This window comes from Zeus faber (assembly GCF_960531495.2).
Source record: "Zeus faber genome assembly, chromosome: 13".
NCBI lineage: Eukaryota > Metazoa > Chordata > Actinopteri > Zeiformes > Zeidae > Zeus > Zeus faber.
The window spans coordinates 21,906,738-21,926,181 of NC_137198.1; positions in this window are offsets into that span (position 1 = coordinate 21,906,738).

The window sequence follows — 19,444 nt, forward strand, 5'->3', positions numbered from 1 at the left end:
GGCATGAATGAAGGCATCATTGCCTGCATGTAAACAGACATGTACACATATCCATCCATCAATCCATCCATCTATCTACCCATCCATCCATCCATCCATCCATCCATCCATCCATCTATCCAGTGCTTAATTTGTAAATCAGGAGGTGCCGGAACAGAGAGAGGTTGGGGTCAGGGGGAGAAAAAAACGTAAGCTGCCATGCGTGAAGCGGCACGGGATGCACAGGGCTTTTTTTGATTGGTTCAATTAGGAGACGTAAATAAGAAATTGTTAGGGCTGCCCCCTGAATGTCGGCGAGTGGAATCATTAGTAGGAAACCCGCCAGTCGATTGAGATTCTCGGGCAAGTCGAGCAGTTGTTGCACAGGGATAACATTTCAAGGAGGAATTATAAATGAAGGAAATCATAAATATATATATATATATATATATATATATATATATATATATATATATATGTGTGTGAATGGAACACAGCTCTCCATGCGCTCTGACCGCCGAGCCCTATTCCTCCAAATAAAACAACTAAAAAACAGTGTGGGGAACAGGAGACAACCCGTAGACTAAGATTATTTTCTGCGCATAACGCATGGAGAGGGGGTGATCGAGGAGAGTCAAGAGAGAGAGACATGTCTGAGTCGTGGAGAAAATGTCCCCATTCTGCACGGTTTCATTCCATGCAGACATGTTTTGTCCCCTACAGAGACGTAAAATAAAATCAAAACACTGTTCTGGTACCGATCGCGGGCACCCCATTGGGCCTAACTGGCGGATAGAAAGAGCCGAGCTGGCCTTCGCTTCTGCCCGGGCCGCGCCCCCCCGCCAGCCAATAGTCAATTATTCACATTGAACAGTTGAATCAGATTCCATTGTCAAAGTTCTGCACCGGGTACATCCCTTAAAATGTATAATCAAAAAACAAACCATTTCTATTTGTTTGGTTTGGAGAAACGGGGAACACGCAGCGCGCAGCTCGAGCCACAGCTCCGCAGCCCGTGCCGAGTTGCAGAATCCGATCAAATAGCTGCCAGTCCCAATCTGGGAGTTCCCTGAACATGTTCTGCCAGGATCTTGTACAAATCAAGCCATGCATCTCTCCATCTATCCATCCATATATACTGTCTATGACATTCTGTAACACACCCTGAGACTCCCATCAATTGAAGGGTGTTTCCACTGTGTGCCACCTTGTCCCTATGTTTGTGTCGTGTGCATGTGAATTGGTTGTGTGTGTGTGTGTGTGTGTGTGTGTGTGTGTGTGTGTGTGTGTGCGCGCGTGTGTAGGCCTGCTTGTGTGCCCGTGCATGCCTGTGCCTCCTCCTCCTCTCCACCCCGTCAGATAAGGATTGCATAAGAGCCGCCGGGCACTGTACGGGGGCGTGTGTGTGTGTGTGTCTGTGTGTGTGTGTGTGTGTGTGTGTGTGTGCGCGCGTGTGTGTTGTCGTCTGCCGCTGCACTACAATGTGTTACGTAAAGCAATTTCATGCGTGGAGTTATAATCCCGCCGCGCCGAAAAGCCCCCGGTCCGCCTGAGCGGAGATCACCCATCTGGTGATCCCCCTCCCTTTATCCCACCCAGTCACCCAGTCCAGAACTGTCCTCACGCGTGTCCCGGCTCTTCGCCCGTGCACGGGGGAGCCAAGGCCCAGACGGTCCAATTAGGTGCGAGGACGGCAATCCCGCCTCCCCAACCCCAGGCAGAGCAAGTATCGGTTTCTGTTGGTGATTCAGAAAACACCGGTTGAGCGCAATCGGTTCTTACTCGTTTTACTGTGTTCCACCCAGACGCAGTAGTGCGATAACGCTGCGGGAACAACTTATGACAGTGGGATAATCTGCACGTGTCCCATCAGCAGAACAATACGACCGGTTCTAGAAATAGTCGTTCAAGCCTCGGCTCAAAAGCCATTTGTTTTTTGGAAGTCTACCTGTTTTATATTCACCCCTCACCCCTTTGTAGGTTTGTTCCAACCTTTTTTCCAAACTGGACGCGAGGCTCCATATTCTCATCAGGAGTTCAATGCAAGTGATGGGGGACAAATCCACAATCTGCATTCAGTGCAAAAACTCACTCCACATTTCGGGACAAAGTTAGGATGATGCCATGCAATTTGAGAAGGGTTTTTTTTTTCCACTCTTCTCTACCTCAATCTTATGAACAGTCCTATCTCCCTTTACTCTCCTCTATGGCTTTGGACACTGGACCAACAGCGTTAACGACGGCGCAGCTTAATGAAATAATGTACCGCATTGCAATGTAAAAACAATTTTCCCCAAAAAACAAAAACACCAGAAGCGAACACCGATGCCCTGATTTCCCGACGTGTTGGAGAAGGTGTTTTGGGACTGCGGACGGCGAATAAATTGCAGGCTGCCATTTGAAGAACACTTCTGAGGAGTATGCCCGGCATGCGGCTCAGAAAAGTGGCTGACACCCATCCAGAGCTCAGTGAAACGCTCCCCAATGGAGGAGGGGAGTGTGTGTGTGTGTGTGTGTGTGTGTGTGTGTGTGTGTGTGTGTGTGTGTGTGTGTGTGTGTGTGTGTCTGTATGTGTGTGTGTGTGTGTGTGTGTAGGGTGTCTGTGAACTCACCAGGTTGAACCGAGCTGTCAGTGAACATGAGGGTGTTTTCAAGGCCTGCCTGTCATAAAGTGGTGCGCACACACACACAAAGGCAGAAGTGGCTCGCTGGGAGGATGTGATGGCACCATTTGTATTTTTTTCAGTAGTTTCAGCATCTTCCTTTTAACCGTGCTACGGGCAACATGGCAGAGCGTCTCAAACCCGGAGAGGGTGAGAACATGACTCGTGCACTCACTGAAACAACCATGTGTCCCGCTGCTTGTTTGTCCTGGTCGTAGTCCAGGGCGAGTGCAACCATCTGGATTGGAATCATTAAAATCACCCTGCGGCAGTGGTGTTGGTGGATTCTTTTTTTTTTTTTTTTTTTTTTTTTTTTTTCTGCCGCACTCACATCTGGAAATGTAATATCGCCGTAAGAATCTCTCATACACGGCGGCAAATGCGGCAAGCTGTTAACACCGCTATTGCGGGGTTTATGCGCATTATGAGCCGCAGAAATGATCAAGTCTTTGTGGTGCATTTAGCCACAAAGTGCTGGGCCAGGCGCACGGAAAGTACATTGTCTGAGCGCAGATTAAACGAGTCGCAATAGATGGAATCAATAGCTGTTGGAAAACATAGAGCTGAGAGAGAGGTCAAGATTAGAACCACGCAGTTGCAGTATTACGTGGCGTGTGTAAGGCATGGATTGACTGTAGGGAGATGGCACCATTTTGAAGAAGTGGTTTTGTTTAGTTGTGTTTTGGGGTAAATTTGACTTGGTGGTGATCTGGCTCCACCGGCAAGAGCAAATCATGCTTAGCTTTGGTCATTTTCTTGCACTTTAATGTGGTTTAGAACAGAGAAAACGTGGTGTTGCCCGGGCTCAATTCACCCCGCTGATAGATGGAGTTCATACATTTGCTACTGTCGGGGGGGACAAAGTTTAAATGAATTCCTTGGACCACCGGCTCCATACTCCCATCGGGTGTTCAATATAAATGATGAAGGACAAATCCACAATCTGTGTTTGTTCACTCCACATTTCAGCCAAAGATAACACCATGCCGAAGCAATGTGAGTTTGCAAATTCGAAAAGTTATTTTAAACATTTTCAGCAATTATATTTCCTTTTTAACGCTCCTTTAGGCCCAATTTGTCGTTCAACTCCTCAAAAACAGTTTGCAAAGTTCAAGTTCGAGTTCAAGTTCCGGGGATCATTTGTCACATACATATACATGGAGAAACATTTCTAATCCATTGGTTTTACTGCGCCCTACGGTAACGAACCTCTCTTCCACTTGATTTGTCACAACGTGGCCGGCCTGCGCTTCTTTCCATCCGACGTTTTATTTCATTTGAACAAGGTTAATTCATCCCGGTCGCCTTGTGGAGATCAAGAAGAGTATCATTTACATCTAAAATCTCAAACAATACAATTCGGTCACGCATTGCCAGTCCATGAGTCCATGAGTCCATCACGCAGTCATAGACTCATACTGGCAAAAGAAAAACAATCGCATGGGCATTATAAAAAAAAAAAATCCAGCAATTAAAAGTTAAAATTACCAATTAAATCACCACGGGGGAGGTTGAGGGACTAATAAGTCTAAGGTCAAGACTCCTTGCGGTTCATTCCAGTAACGCTGAAAACCAATCTAGCCTCAGTTCAATGTCGGTACGAGGAACTTTTAGAGTTACTACCAATCCTGTCAGCTGGTACCACGATTGTGAGCGCTGAACTCAATTAAAGACGTTAAGTAGCGGGTTTTGATTTTAATGAACAAATTCCTATATAAGACACTACCTTACATATGAATAGAGCTCAACAGTGGCCGCCCACTTTTAGAACACATGCATCAACTTCAACTTGAACATAACGTTTCAGAAAATCCTCATATAAAGAGTTTTAAGCCCGGAACCAAAACAACCGACTACGACATGAATCGTGACCATAATACATTTGATTTGGGGCAAAACAAAATTGGAAAACAGAAAAAAAGGCAAAGGTACAAGGTCATTTGAAGAGTGAAGGAATTACTTATCCCATGAACCATTGGCACAGCTTCTTGTGGAATTTGTCATTTATATAGTTTTTATATTTTTAATAATAGCGTATATTGTCGTTTGTGTTTGTGTGACATTATGGCTAATAATCAAAAACCTCAGTTCAGAATATATGAATGGGAAATTCATTTTTGGAAACTGACTGTTGAGCTCCATGCAGAGGTATCCACATTCCTCCGCCTTCCAGCTCTTTCATACAACTCCTGAAGGTTTGATGCTGCTTTTGCTTTTTGCTATTCCTTTGCTCAGTGACGTCATCTCATCCCGCGAGACGGCCCCACGTTCTTTCTCGAAGGTCTTCATCTTCCATCCCGCGGTCTGTGCCAGCGGCATTAATTTCCCGTATTGGCCGGTTTCCCGCGCGGCGTTCATTGTTCCTCATTTCCTGAAATTCTACAGGCACGCCTCAACAACGTCTTGGCCGGTGCAGCAATTGCATGTCCAGAAGATGTCTTTGTTTGTTCATTTTTCATTCTAAAGCCTTTTTAATTTGTTTTGGTTCCTTTGTTGGGGATCACACGTCCACTTTTTACACCTGGTGTTATCACCCCTCTCATATCTGGATTGCATCTAGATATGATTTAGTTGGATTAAACGTTCTGCAGGTGTTAATATGTCCACAGTCAGTCCACGTTGAGATGCGATTGCATTTCCCTGTTAAGAATTCAGTTACTGTGTTTGTTGCAGTGTTCTGAAGGAATTTGAAAGACAGCAGCTGTTCGTCGAGCTTGTTAAATGCACTTTCGATTTTTTCCAATTTTGCTTCAACATATGCAAACAAATATGTAAGGGATAATGTGCAGCCAGCCATGTTATAAATACGGTCAGGTGAACCCAAACGCAGGACACAAAACAGTTGTAGGTAGTAGTAGTAGGTGTAGGTGTAAGGATCAGGGTCCAGGGACAGACAGGGAATAAGACACAAGAAACAGGCGGGGATCTGGAACAGGAAACAGGCAGGGGATCGGGAACAGGCCTGGAGTCAGGACCAGGAACTCGCAGGGAATCAAGACCAAGAACAAGCAGGGAATCAGGAGGACGACCCTGTAAGCGGGGCCACTTAGGCGGGCGGCAGAGAGGCCGGGCATTGGCCGGGGTGACCCCAGGCTCGGGAAGGAGTGGACCGAGCCCCGGTAAAAGTGGATGACCGCTCAGGGACGGGAACGGGCTGGGCATCGGGAGAGGCCGCTGACGACTCAGGAACTGGAACAAACTGGACCATGGTAGAGGCGGCCGATGGCTCGGTAACCGGAGCGAAGTGGACCTCGGGAAAGGCGGCTGACGACTCCAGCACTGGGAGGGACTGGGCCTCGGGAGAGGCAGCCGACAGCTCGAGGACTGGAAGGGACTGAGCCCCAGCCAGATCGGCCGATGGCTCAGGAAGGTGCCGAGCCTCAGCAGGAGAGACTGAAAGGACAGGCTTTGAAGACAAGGGACGCGGAGGAGGTGCATATCATTTCCACCTGATACACGCTTACATCTGGAAAAAAACAGGATCCTGCTTCCAGGAGCTAGCGAGTAGCCTGAGGAAAGTGAGCTCTTCCCCTTCAAACACCTCCTTCACAACGCCAAAGTCCTGCTAGGAGAAAGGCAAGCAGGGCAGCAGAGGCTCTGTGGCACTGGGCAATGGAGACACAGGGGTGCTGGGCAATGGAGACTGGGGAGCTGCGGAGACTGGGGAACGCCGGGCCGCAGAGACTGGGAAGTACCGGGCCACGGAGACTGTGGAGCAATGGGCTGCGGAGACTGGGGGGCACCGGGTTGCAGAGACTGCGGAGCGCCGGACGGTGGAGACTGGGGAGCACTGGACAGTGGAGACTGGGGAGCACTGGACAGCAGTGAACGTGGATGGCCTCGGGACACTGCCCTCTCCTGGGGACTTCTGAGGATCCCTAGAGAAAAAGGCCAGTTGCGACCCCCAAAATGAGGACTGCTGGGGATCCTCAGGGGCAGGCACAAGACAGGTGAGTACCGGGTTAGCCGGCTCAGGACTGGGGGCTGGGCAAAGGATCGGGTCCAGGCTTGCCACCCCGCATCTAATGGACGGGAGTGCAGGCGGGGGGCGAGCAGTCCGGGGTGCCTGGAGGGGACGTCCAGGCAGGGATGCATGCTGGCGACCAGCAGGCCTACAGCTAGCAGGCGAGTCTCCAGGTTGGCCCCGGGGGAGGAACCCCTTGAACGCTACGAAAACCGGGTCAGCTGCGCTCATGTTTGGTCAGATCCTAATGTTACGAATACGTCAGGTTAACCCAAATGCAGGACACAAAATGGGTTTGGGAGTAGATGTAAGGATTTAATAGGGTGACTGGTAAAAGACCAGGGTCCCGGGACTGACAGGGAATCAGGAACAGGAAACCGGCGTGGAATGAGGAACAGGAAACAGGCAATCAGGACCAGGAGCAGGCAGGGAGTCAGGACCCAGAGCAGACGGGGAGTCAGGACCAGGAACAGGCAGGGAGTCAGGAATTAGGCTTTTAGACAGGACTGAGAGTTCAAGAGACACAAGCAACGATCTGACAGGGACAGAGTGAATGAGGACCAGGATAAATACAAAAGGAGTGACGAGGAAGGTGAAGACAGGTGGTGCGATTGCTGACTGGGGACAGGTGTGCAGTGGCAGGGATGTGACGTGACACCACACACAGGGAGCCAGAGAGGGACAGAGAACGCCAAAGCAGGGCAGGATCCTGACAAACAAGTCATGACTGAAAAGTAACCCTCGGCAGGGTGATAAGCTCAGAAGCTCAATGAAGAAAACAGTCCACAACAAGTCCAGTCCAGAAGCTGACGAACTATTCACTGAACCAAAAAAAAAACTTTACCCCACATACAACCTATTTACTGTGAAATTGGACATATCGGCATTCATCTCTTCAAGTATTCCATTGCGCATTTAGGCGCCGTGAAACAAGGGACATGAAACCAGGCGGAGAAGTGGTTGCCCGTGACAGCGGTCATTATTCACAGACTATGCTGGATTAATCAGCAAATAACTGATCGCCGATTGCTGCTGTTGACCAAACAGAAGTGGTGGAGTGTTCCACAGAGCCTCCACCATGTTCCTTGTACTTCAGTTGAGGGCACTTTGCTTCTCGAAAATCATCTATTTCCATTCTTACTAGGCCTACCATTGTTATTCTACAAACATGCAATTTATTTATTCAAAACACATTGAGAAATTGTGTTACCGAGGACTTTTGCTCTGAGAGTAGTTCTGAGTTTTAATACCTGTTTATTTATTTCATGACAGTCTCTTATTCAGGGGAGCACTTCAATCATTTACATTTTCCTTTAACGGTTACTATTATGGTTTAGTACAAAAAACCCTGAATTACAGCTTGTGGGATTGTTAAAATATTCCAATGGATTGGGGCGAACATTTGAGCGATTGGACCTTATTCAACATCTTTTTCCGCCCGGAAACTGAAGCAAAAAGGGTGAAAAGTGAACATTTCTGTGTGAACAAATACCAAATACATACTAAAAGAATCCTCAGAGAAATAAATCCCAAACACCTAATAGGAAAGTCAAAGGAATCGTCAGAGTTCCAAATGTTCTTGAGGGGATCTCGGGGTTGTTTCACAAGATGATAAAAGGGATCTGGGATGAATACACAAACTTTTATATCTTTTCTGCAGGGTTTATTCACATTTATCACGCTGGATCCATCGGGGTTCTATTTTTTTTGGTCCTATGACATTGAAATCAGATTTCTACACGCAAAATTCTTAGCACAGTGTGTAATTTTGGCAGATTAATCTTTGCCTTATCCTTGGATAAAAGGAGCAGTCGGCTTTTGAAAGACCACTTTGCCTCCACAGCCTTAATTGTGAGGAAGCCTTTTGTGACTTGCTGCTGACATCACTCTCCATTATTAAAGCCCAATCCTTGGGAAACATAATAAATACTTAAAGCGTCTAAGCCGCAACCCTACTCCCATCACTCCTGTCTCTAACTCATGCTTTATTCCCTGTTTTTTGTGATCAAATATGATATATTCTGTATTACATACAGTACATGGAGCAGTGCCATCTTATACAAATTGTTTAAGTTTAACAAAGCCTCTAAGAGTACAAATCAAATTTGAACGTCATTTTTGGGAGTAAACTCTTGACCCTCTAAAACTGTGATATAACAGCTGTGGCTCCTAAAGTTCTATTTTCAGACGATGCTGTCAAGTTCAAGTTCAAGTTCAAGAGGTTATTTGTCACATACAAATACATACGGCCGTACATATATGCAGTGAAATGCCACGACACCCGGTGATTACGCACAATAAGCTCTACAAATACTAAGAATATTACAATGTGCGCAATCAACACGAGGCGCTCGCGCACACGTACGCAAGGGGCGGCGCCACACTCGCGATTCTAGGTTCTATTATTATAGAATGGAATTAATTGTTTGTTTTGTATTAAATATACATTTAAATCCTCCTAAATGAAACGTACCTTAACTTACCTCCAGTACTTACCTCGTCAGCATACATTGCTTAAGCCATTGGGGCAAAGGATGTAGTGAATATTAGTATATTTTTCTTTGTCATCACATTTCTGCAAGGGGAAAAACTGTTCATTTTGATTTCAAACTTTTTTTTTACCTTAAGGTGGTTACCCGTAAGATTATTTTGTTAAAAAAAAGAAAAAAGATTTTCAAAATATTTATTCTGTATTTGTTTAGCTGGCACTTAAAAAATAGCCATTCAGTGTATTATGCGTTATACATATGCTCGTCGATATGCCGCCTCCTTCGTTGATGGTGGGGTCTGCCTTTCCCACCAAGAATGCAAAGATCGGACAGCGAAGCGAATGGCAGCAGCGGTGAATTTGATCAAGCAACGTTTCCAATGCAATTCTGGGACTTTGTGGTTTAATCCACCCACACAAACAATGTCATGGAGTGCCATTTTGTGGGCTCACAACAATGTTTGGCCTTGTTCTTGTGGTGACATTTGTTTATAGCTTCTTTATTACCATTATTGTAATTGCACGCTGCCTTTTCAAATGTTCTGTTCCATCCTTCAATAGAGGTCTCAAATCCCTTTTGCTTTTCATCATTCAAATGCTAAGCAAGGAAGTAAGAAGTGACCGCCTCCGTTACATCTAAACAGCTCAACATTATGAATCCTCAAATAAAACTGGCATTTGACTTTCTTCATTTCTTAGTCAAAGAAATTCAATATGAACCTGCAAAACCGACTGTGACAGCACTTTTAGGGTTTTTCTTGAATAGCTTAATAGCTTACATGTTAATTACCAGGAGCAGTGAAATGCAAGAAGACATAGCCTCTGCAAAGAAGAAGATGTGTGTGATATGTCTTCTTTCCTGAAAGAAGCTTAAAAATGCTATTAGTTAAAGTTCAGTGAATTCAGTAAAGTGATTTTGTTCAAAAAGACATTTTATTTATAGGAGTATTGATTAAATATGGGTTGGATCATACAGAAACATTTGTATGTTTAAGTTATTCCCTAATGGTAAGTGAGATCGGAATATTTGGAGGACAATTTTAGAACCCATAATATTTCAAATGTTGAAAAATGTTAGATCTACTATTTTCTGGAGTGACATTTCACTTCCATATTTAATAAAATGTTGACTTTTTCAGCCTTTAGCTCCGTTAGAGAAATAAATGTGTGGCATGACAATAAATAGAATTCTAGATTATAAATGATTCATAGCTTCTCCTCGGGGGTTATAGATTATTTTAATTTGTGCATGAAACAGGCCCTTGGGTGTGATTGCCTAATATCCTTAAATAATAGCTGGAGTTCCTTCAATCGGCTCGGTAATGCGAGCATTAACGGTTAGGACGCTCCCCACCACCGCTGGAACCCCGGAGGCAAAAGCAATCACATTACGTAAAACCTCACGTGTTCTCTGATTAAAGGTAAAACGGCTCAGATCATGATTCTGCGGCCAGATAATGCATTTAGACACACGGTTATTCACACCTTTGCCACGGACCTCTGGCAAACATTTTCGGCAAATCCTCATAACAATTATACACTGAATTCAAACCCCTCTGAAGTGGCCCTGCACTGAGACCAATTTGGGCTGTGTCTAGGGGTGTGGTTGGGTGATATCGTCTGTCATTCAGGGATCCAAAAACGTCTTTTAAGCACCTATTCAGCTTCTTAACTTCCTGGCCCAGAGACGCATCTAGGGCAGGACAGAGCCTTTGTCCATCCCTTCAGTCCCTTCATTCATGCCAAAGCTCAGTCTCATGGAAACCTGCTGTGAATGGGACATGCCATGACATTTTATGAGACAAGAAAGGCTTTTATGGCTTTTACACGTGGCAACTGATCCATGATGACCCACATCATGCATAGAAAAGAATCTTGGCCAGATTTCAGAGAAGTCCAAGAACCCATTCAGGAGATTCTTTCGAAATCTGATAATCAGTGAGACACACGTGCCAAAATCAAGCCTCTCATATACATAGATGCATTTAATTTGGGGGAAAAAGGTAATCTGTAGGTGGAGCATTAACATCTGCTGAAAATACTGTTTGATGGGTAACTATTCAAGTACAGTGTTTTCATGAATGGCCATTCACTGACATCTATGTAAAGAACGAGCCCGAGTGGCCATGTCCATAACCCCCAAAAGAAAGACACCTTGCACGTTTCCCTGGAACCAGAATAAAAACAGAACATTAGGTCTGTCCCTAAATTTTAACTTTTCAAGTCTTCAAATTCTTTCTGCGGCATAAGCTCTCTGTCAGACCACACGGTCACGGTCACGGTCACGGTCACGGTCACGGTCACGGTCTGCCTCGTACGTCCGTTGAGGTCAAATATTGTGTGATTGAATGACACCATTTGTTACTGTAGATCACAAGTATTCAGTGGTGGAAAAAGTACTAGAAAGCCAACCTTGAATAAAAGTCGAGATATCGCACAGAAAAAATGACCCTGTTAAAAATGAAAGTCACTCAGAATACTACTTCTATTCTATACTTTAAGACTGAAAAGCAGCTTATACTAAAGGTACTTAAGTGTCAAAAGTAAAAGTAAAGTTGGTCTTGTAAGTTTTTTTTTCTGTATATTTCAGTAGGCATAAGGGGCACTGCAGGTGCAGGTGGGGCAGCATCGCTGCTGGAGGAGGCCGTCGCTCTCCAACACGCTGCTCTAGTTGTCTCTCTGGGACCTGCCTCTGCTTGTTCAGTAGCAACGCCTGCAAAAATGAAAGTTAACACGTGCGGGGTTGACGGGTCTACATGACAAACCCAGTCGTCCTAATCCGTGGCCAAAAAAAAGCGACCCGCTTCAATGCCTAAAAAGTAGCCCAATTCCATGGGAAAAACGGTGGAAATCGTTGAGTGCCAGGTATGATGACCCTTAAAGGTGCCGAGTGTAGTATGTAATTTAGTGGCATCTAGCGGCGAAGTTGCAGATCTCACTCAACTGAATGCCCGTCCCCATGGCGGTGCAACATGGCGGCCTCCGTAGTACAAACGGTGGCCGCGAAAATCGTAAAAATCCCTGGTGTATAGCTACTGCAGTTGGGGCTATGTAGCTGAGCCAGTAATACAGTAATCACCAAAAAGCCTGCTGTGCTTGTGCACTCACCCAGAGCTGGTTGAGAGCTAATTATTCTGTTGTACGGCCATTTTTCCACTAACAGACAAGAGACCCTGCGAATCGATTTTTTTCCTTTTCAGCGTTAAAGGTTATAGCGGTGGCGGCTGCGGTGAGTAAATGCCGTTGCTATTAGTAGATCCTCCAATGTCCCTCTCCCCTCACCCATTTAAAAATGAAAGTCGCTGCAGGCTTAAAAAGAATCCCTCGTGTTATTCTAATTTTTTCGGGGCGGAGGGGTATTGGTAAAATGTTTCCATTACAAGTACAGGCGTGAAATCCCATGCAAAAAAAAAGGTCTCTTGGAGATTTGTTTGTTTTTGAAATCAATATCCGTTTATTCGGAATGAAGTACAATGTCACCGACCTAATTTGGTTGTTCAATGTCCGTAGTCGCTGCTACTTTGTCGTGCATTTTCAGTGAAGGTTGACAAAATGATGATGCCTTGCAGCGCACGCACATCCTGTGCTGTTCTCAGCTGAACAGTAGTGGCAAAATGCGTGATGTATTACACCAGAGTCTCTACATTGCAAAATATGCATAAAAAAAGATGGAAACAAATACACACGCTTATACAATAACAATACAAAATAATCAAATTATTATAATGGTCATATTAATAATAATAATAATAATAATAATAATAATAATAATAATAATAAATATGGCTGCAGGTAGTATCCAGTATTGACACCAATTACAAATTTTCGAGTTCCCATAGAACGTAGCATCATTTGGTGCTGACGCTCCTCTCTACATCAGCATTACTACTAAAACAAGTTACATTTTCCGAGTTCCCTTTGAACGCAGCATCGGCTCACGCAATGACATGGTGACCCGACTTTTCCGAGTCCTGGTGCAATATCAAACGAAAAGCCTTGCTTACGTCAAGCAGGTAAGACCACACACACACACACACACACACACACACACACACACACACACACACACACACACACACACACACACACAGTTTCAAACCACTACAGAGCGATGGAGTATACACTACGTAGCTCTCACGATGCAAATGTACTTCGCAGCCACAACCTGCAAATATATAACTTATTGGACGATGATGTCACAAAGCGTCTTACTCATCTCGCTTCACCACCCGACCATATCTTTTAAAACCGCGTGTGGGCGATGCACAATCTGCTACTTCAGGTCACATTTCATCTGTTTTTCCACAAATTCCTGCTCTCATTGAGGATCGATATGAATGAAACTTGAACCACGAGATGTCTGCGAAGTTCTCATGAGACCTCAACCATGTACATAGCCCCAGCGGTTGTCATGTTCCAGACACTTTTAGCTCGAGAAATGCCAAGAAGAATAATTATAATAATAATCAATAGGGATTCAGACGTTCAGCCGCAGTGGCTCAAAAACATACAGAAGCCCTACAAAACGAGATCACTCCCATTTGTTCATTTCTTTATTTGATTTGTCTGATGTTTAATAATGAATAAAATATTTAATATTGTTGTTTTTGTATTTTATTACGTAGTTCATGTGTAGAACCCGGGAAATGATATGCAACTAAGTCTGTTAATGATGCTAAGTCTACGGCTAGAACCCAACAAGAGAAGAGAAGTCTCCTCGTGCTCCCTGGGACTGAGTAATGCTCCTCGGGGCTGGGCGTGGGGGTTGCGCCACAGCCCTCTGGCTTCTATGGGGCCCGGGGGTCTTCTGTGGCCGCAGGGCAGGGTGCTCGGGGCCTTCCTGCAGCCGTAGGGTGTCCACAAGGCTGTGGAGTTCGGGGCCTTCGGGGCCCTTTCCGGTGCTTGAAGGCGCCGCGACATAATACCGACCTTCCACGCCATTACCAATGGGGATAAGTCATGTACGCTCACCGGTGGACATCTTACACACACACACACACACACACACACACACACACACAAAAAACACATACACACACACACACACACACACACACACACAACTGACTGGTTGCACTCCTCTACTTTCCTCCCTCATTTACTGACATAACTTTGACAGGAAGAGGCCACGTGACCAGTTGTAGTTCCAGTTTTCCTGGACCAAATTCACTGTTTTTCAATACATTTTGTCGTCCAATGTTTATGTTTTTGTGTAAATGTTGTTTGTTTCTATGTTTATTTGTGTCACCCGTGGTGATTCTCCCCCTCTTGGAGTAGTGATCAGTTGTTTATAGACCCAAACATGATAAATAGCTCCCCAAAGAGGGGGGTTGGTGGTGGTTCTTTATAAACAAAAGCTGTGCTCTTGTCATTCTACAGGTCGTCCACAGGACAGAGTTACTGCAGCAGTTCTTGATGATTTAAGAATGAATAAAGAGCTGCATTGCAGGTTGAGAACTTGAACTCCACTTGCAGACTAACTCTGTCCGAGATGCAATGGCTTACAAACACTCTGTTAAAAAAACAAACAAAAAAAACAAGAGACGATCAATGCCATTTGTATTCCTTTACTTCTTTATATGACATTTAATATTTACTAAATTTAATAAAAATTGTAAAATTTTAATTGATTTCATGCAAAATGCAACTGATATATGCAGCGGTCAAGTCCAAACTATTTAAATGATAGCCAGGTTGTTTTTTCATCCCAAGGCAAATTACAGTCAAAGCGATTTTTAACTCGTGTTTTTAAAGTTAAATAACCTCCACATAGACCTTGACCTGCCAGCCGAGGCCATTGCCTCACTCCTCCGTTTGGTGTCGTGACTGTCAACGACTTTGCACACTGCAAACCCACGCCGGCTTCGCTGGAGGGCCAAATACTTGCACGGCTGAATTCCTCTTGTGATAGAAAAACGTAAAAACGCAATCATTGACACTTTCCTCATATTACCAGTGCTCAGAGTCTTTTATTCTCATTGCCTTTGTTAACGTTAGGAGGACGATCGGGCCAGCCTCGGAGTTGTGTCTGTATCGTGTTATTCTCCGGCTGGTGAAGGCCGTACCGCACCCCACTCCTTCTCCAGTTTGCGGGTCGAGTTGAGACAAATATGATGTTTGCACACACCGGTACTTTTGGTTGCTGAAGTAAGGCCAGGTGCGTACGTTTTGAAACATCCAGGTCACACCTTTTTATTCCCAGTTGCTGCTCATCTACTACAGTGCTTCTCTGTTCCTCTGTAACAAAGAATCACGGTCACGCCCAGCGCCCAAACTATAACTGCTTATTTTTCAATGAACACCCATCATGTATTATTGTATGACGGACTCCCCGTGACACTAGGGGTGTTGTCCCAAGCCGTGACAAATGGCAATGTGCAACAAAGTAATGATAAACATAAGAATACATCGAAAAATAAACAACAACGAGTATAAATGTGCCAATGTACAAAAAAAAACAACCTCATGATGAACATAAACAATAAATATAACCCGCAAGGTTGACGACAAACCCCAACAATGTGAGTGTGCCGTTTTAAGAGCTTCTGAATAACATCCGAAAGGATATCGTTACTCGTAGTTGAAGGTGGCAACTTCACATGGTCCTGTTTGAATAAAAAACAAATGTGTAGAATAACAGTTTTCTGTTAACACTGTTCAGTTGTCTCCAGGTAAGGGGTTGGGTTGGAGGACAAACTCGGTCTTGGAAGTAGAATGAGAATATGAATAAAAATGGGAATGGCAATAAGAATAATGCAGCGAGGTACTGAATATATCGCTGCCCTCAACACAGTATTAATTTGTAGCCGAGATATCAAAAGGAAGGATGAATTGGAAATGGAAGGACGGATAAATGGAGCGTCAGCCCTTTGGGTGTTCGGAACGAATGTTGTCGGATCAAGGCTCAGTCTCGAGACCACAACCACTGTGGTCTCTTAAAATACGTCAACGGCACCTCGCGTTGCAAGGATAAAATTGCAAGGCTGCACCGAGCGAGCTCAAGTTTTACACCGAAAGGGTTTTTCGATTTTCCGACTCTTCAATCGTTTTCATTCGGATGGTGTAACGCACGCTGAGCGAGAGAGGACTTTTAGTCCTCAGTGATTATTTTCAGTTTGTGACTCAAACTTTAACTTGTTCGGTCATTCTTTGTAAGAATGACTTCCGACTCCTCTGTCATATAAAAGATTTGTGCGCTACGAACGCATCATCTGCCAGTATCTATAAGTAGCTCATAAAAGCAACAGTTCTACATGCTCATGTTTAGATTTTTGTATATTTGGCTATTATTATTTTTTTTTGTATTATTTGGCTATTTTGGAGTATTTCACTATTTTTGTTTTATTTGGCTTTTTTTTTTCCATTTGCCTATTTTTGCATATTTTGGTACAGTGGTACATTAGCTTACGAGTATAATTTGTTCCGTGACATTTTTTTTCCCCCATTGAAATTAATTGAAATGCCATGAATCTGTTCCTGCCCCCAAAAAAACACCCCATTTTTTTTTTGTTACATGTTTTTAAATAAGAAAAATGTATTTAAAAATAACAAATATTGTATAAAAACATAATGAAACACAATAAAAGAGAATGTGTCGATCGTTTTTGCCTTCTAGCAGATGATACCCTCCGTCACGCTATCTCCTGCAAGCTGCTTCTCCGTCAACCACACCACCAGCAGATTCTCCATCTTTTCATGGACAGCGGTCCACAGCTTAGACATTATTTTAATGCCCTTGGCTGGCGTAATACCCTTTATCGCCTCCCTCTGCTTCAGTGTGGTACATATGGTAGAAGTACTACGCTCGTACTGCCTCGCCAATACCATCACACGCACACCTCGCTCATGTTTTTCTATGATTTTGCGCTTTAAGTCAATGGACATCATCCGCCTCCTCTTCTCAGCGCTAACTTTAAAATTGGCAAAATAACTGCACAAAAAGCACAAAACGCGAGCACAAAACACAAAAGAGATGCTTCCACGCTCAGGTAACCACGTGTAGGATTTGGTGGGACTCGTTAGTTTCCTCCCTGCAGCCAAAAAACAAATCGCCAATCACTACTGAAAACAAATCCAGAACATCTTTGCCTCGGTCCACGAGCAGGCGAGTGAGATTTTGCCGTCACAGTTAGAAACCAACCCAGGCTCTCCGTCGAAATCAGAGCGCTGATTTCTGGGTGGCGATCAAGGCGTCGCCATTTTATTTTATGTTTTTTTACCTCCCCGCAGTTTATCTGATGATGCACGAGGCTGTAATTTGCATTCTGACCGAGAGCGACACATCAATAAGAATCGGCAAAAACATTAAGACGCGAGACGCATTTTGTGTATGTGTGTGTACACACAGAACACACGCAGAATTTGGGGGGCGCCCGCGTCTGTGCCACCAGGTTTGACAGAGCCTTCAAAGGATACACCCCCCCCCCCCCCCCCAACCACTCACACACACACACACACACACACACACACACACACACACACACACACACACACACACACACACACACACACCGAGTTCATACGGTGTTGACAAACCATTCTGAGCTGCAATCTCGAAAACATTTCAATCTAGTTTGCTCTGTTCCAAGTGAAAAAAGGAAATCCTACATGAAGCCAATATATGCAGCTAAAACAAGTCAGGAAAGAGTTAAAAGGTAAATAAAACGGCAAATGAGCTAAAAGCAACGCCACCGACCGTTCATCAATTCAAGACCAATGCAAACGCAGATAAGCACAGCACAGCAGCACCCCTTCTCGACCCTTCCGCCCACACATCGCAAAAATGCATTGAAAGAGGACCTATTATGCTCCTTTTCAACAAGTTAATAGGTCTCTGAGGTCCCCAAAGCACGTCTCGGAGGTTTTTTGCTGAGAATTCCGCTCAGATTATGCACTGTAGCCATTCTAACATGCCTCTATACCATTCTGTTTCAGGAAGGTGTGTTTAGTGGGTGGTGCTTCCCTCCTGAGGCCCGTAGTTCCTTGAGCCAGTGGGGTTTGAGCATGAGTAGTGGTGTTCCGTGGTATGAAGCGCATGATCTTTCACGGATTTCACCTCGTCAGTCCACCCAAACCTGCCTCTGAAAGAAATGAGGCAAGAAAGGAGCAATCCAGTGACAGAATCTTCACTCATATTAGAGCTGCAATGCTAGGGTCTAATTTTAAAGTTTGTTCCCCCTTTGTGCCGTCCGCACGGATATTTTTGAAATGCGTACATATTTTAATATTTCAACATTTTTTTTTATATTTCCTTCCTCCAGTCTGCAGTTTAGTCACAGACGGTTGGTATTAATTCTTTTTTTTTTTGTTAAGATTTGTGCTGGTCTCTGCAGCGGGTCCGGTGAGGCTCCAGCCGTGGGTGTAGTTACTCAGATGGGGGAGGGGGGGGGGGGGCGGTTCTTATTGTACTGCGTTTCAGTATGAGATAGTACCCAGGCACGAGTCTGAACGGCTTATTTCACCAGGTGTTCTCTGAAATCGACAGCTCACAAAAAATTCAACCGGTTGTCATATTCTGAGGCCCAGATGTATGCGCAATAAATTGAATTGCCCAGCACTGCATCACCCCTTCCATCCCAAACACGTACAACATGGATGTCGAGCTACAGCAGGACATATGACATTTCAATCTTAAATAACAAGCATAATATGCATAATAAGCGAGCCGGTTTTTATTTTGAGAGGAGCGAGAAACCAACGCTCAACACATCGTTTTCTTCCTCGGTTTGACCGGGTCTGGGCAAAGACGTGAATTCAGAGCCCTGCAGATGCCAATCACGCTCCGCTGTCCTCTCTACCCGGTGGGAAGCCACGAGCTCAGGTAGCATCTCACACCCCGGAACATTGATCCACCGGAGCTTGGTGTGTTTTCTTAAAACCCTTCGGAGTGCTCTCTTCTATTCTGTTCCGCGAGCTGTCACTACCATGCTGCTCTCTCAATGCGCTGGAGACAGGTGGATTTATCTATCGAGACATGCAACGCGGCTGTAGAGGCACTGACCGTACTGGCGTGCTCACGAGTAATGTCATCTCATCTTATCTTTTCCGCACAGTGCGGCTGCCCTCGGTTTCGGTGTCTCTTGGCAAAGCAGGAAGACCCCCCGGGTTCCATTTCTTGTGGGGGATTTTTTTGTTTTTGTTTTGTTTTTGTTCCGTTTTTGATGCGACTACAATTCGTCGTAGCCAAAAAGCACCCCGCCGAAATCATTTGGGAGGCGAGCGCATGTCACCGTTTCAATATTAACTCCGCCCGGGAGGATTCCCACTGCGATCAAAGCGTGCAAGCGTAATCAGCGGCAAATTCTTTTTCCCCTCCTCTTTGCTGTGAGTGCCATGAGATCCGCGCAATAA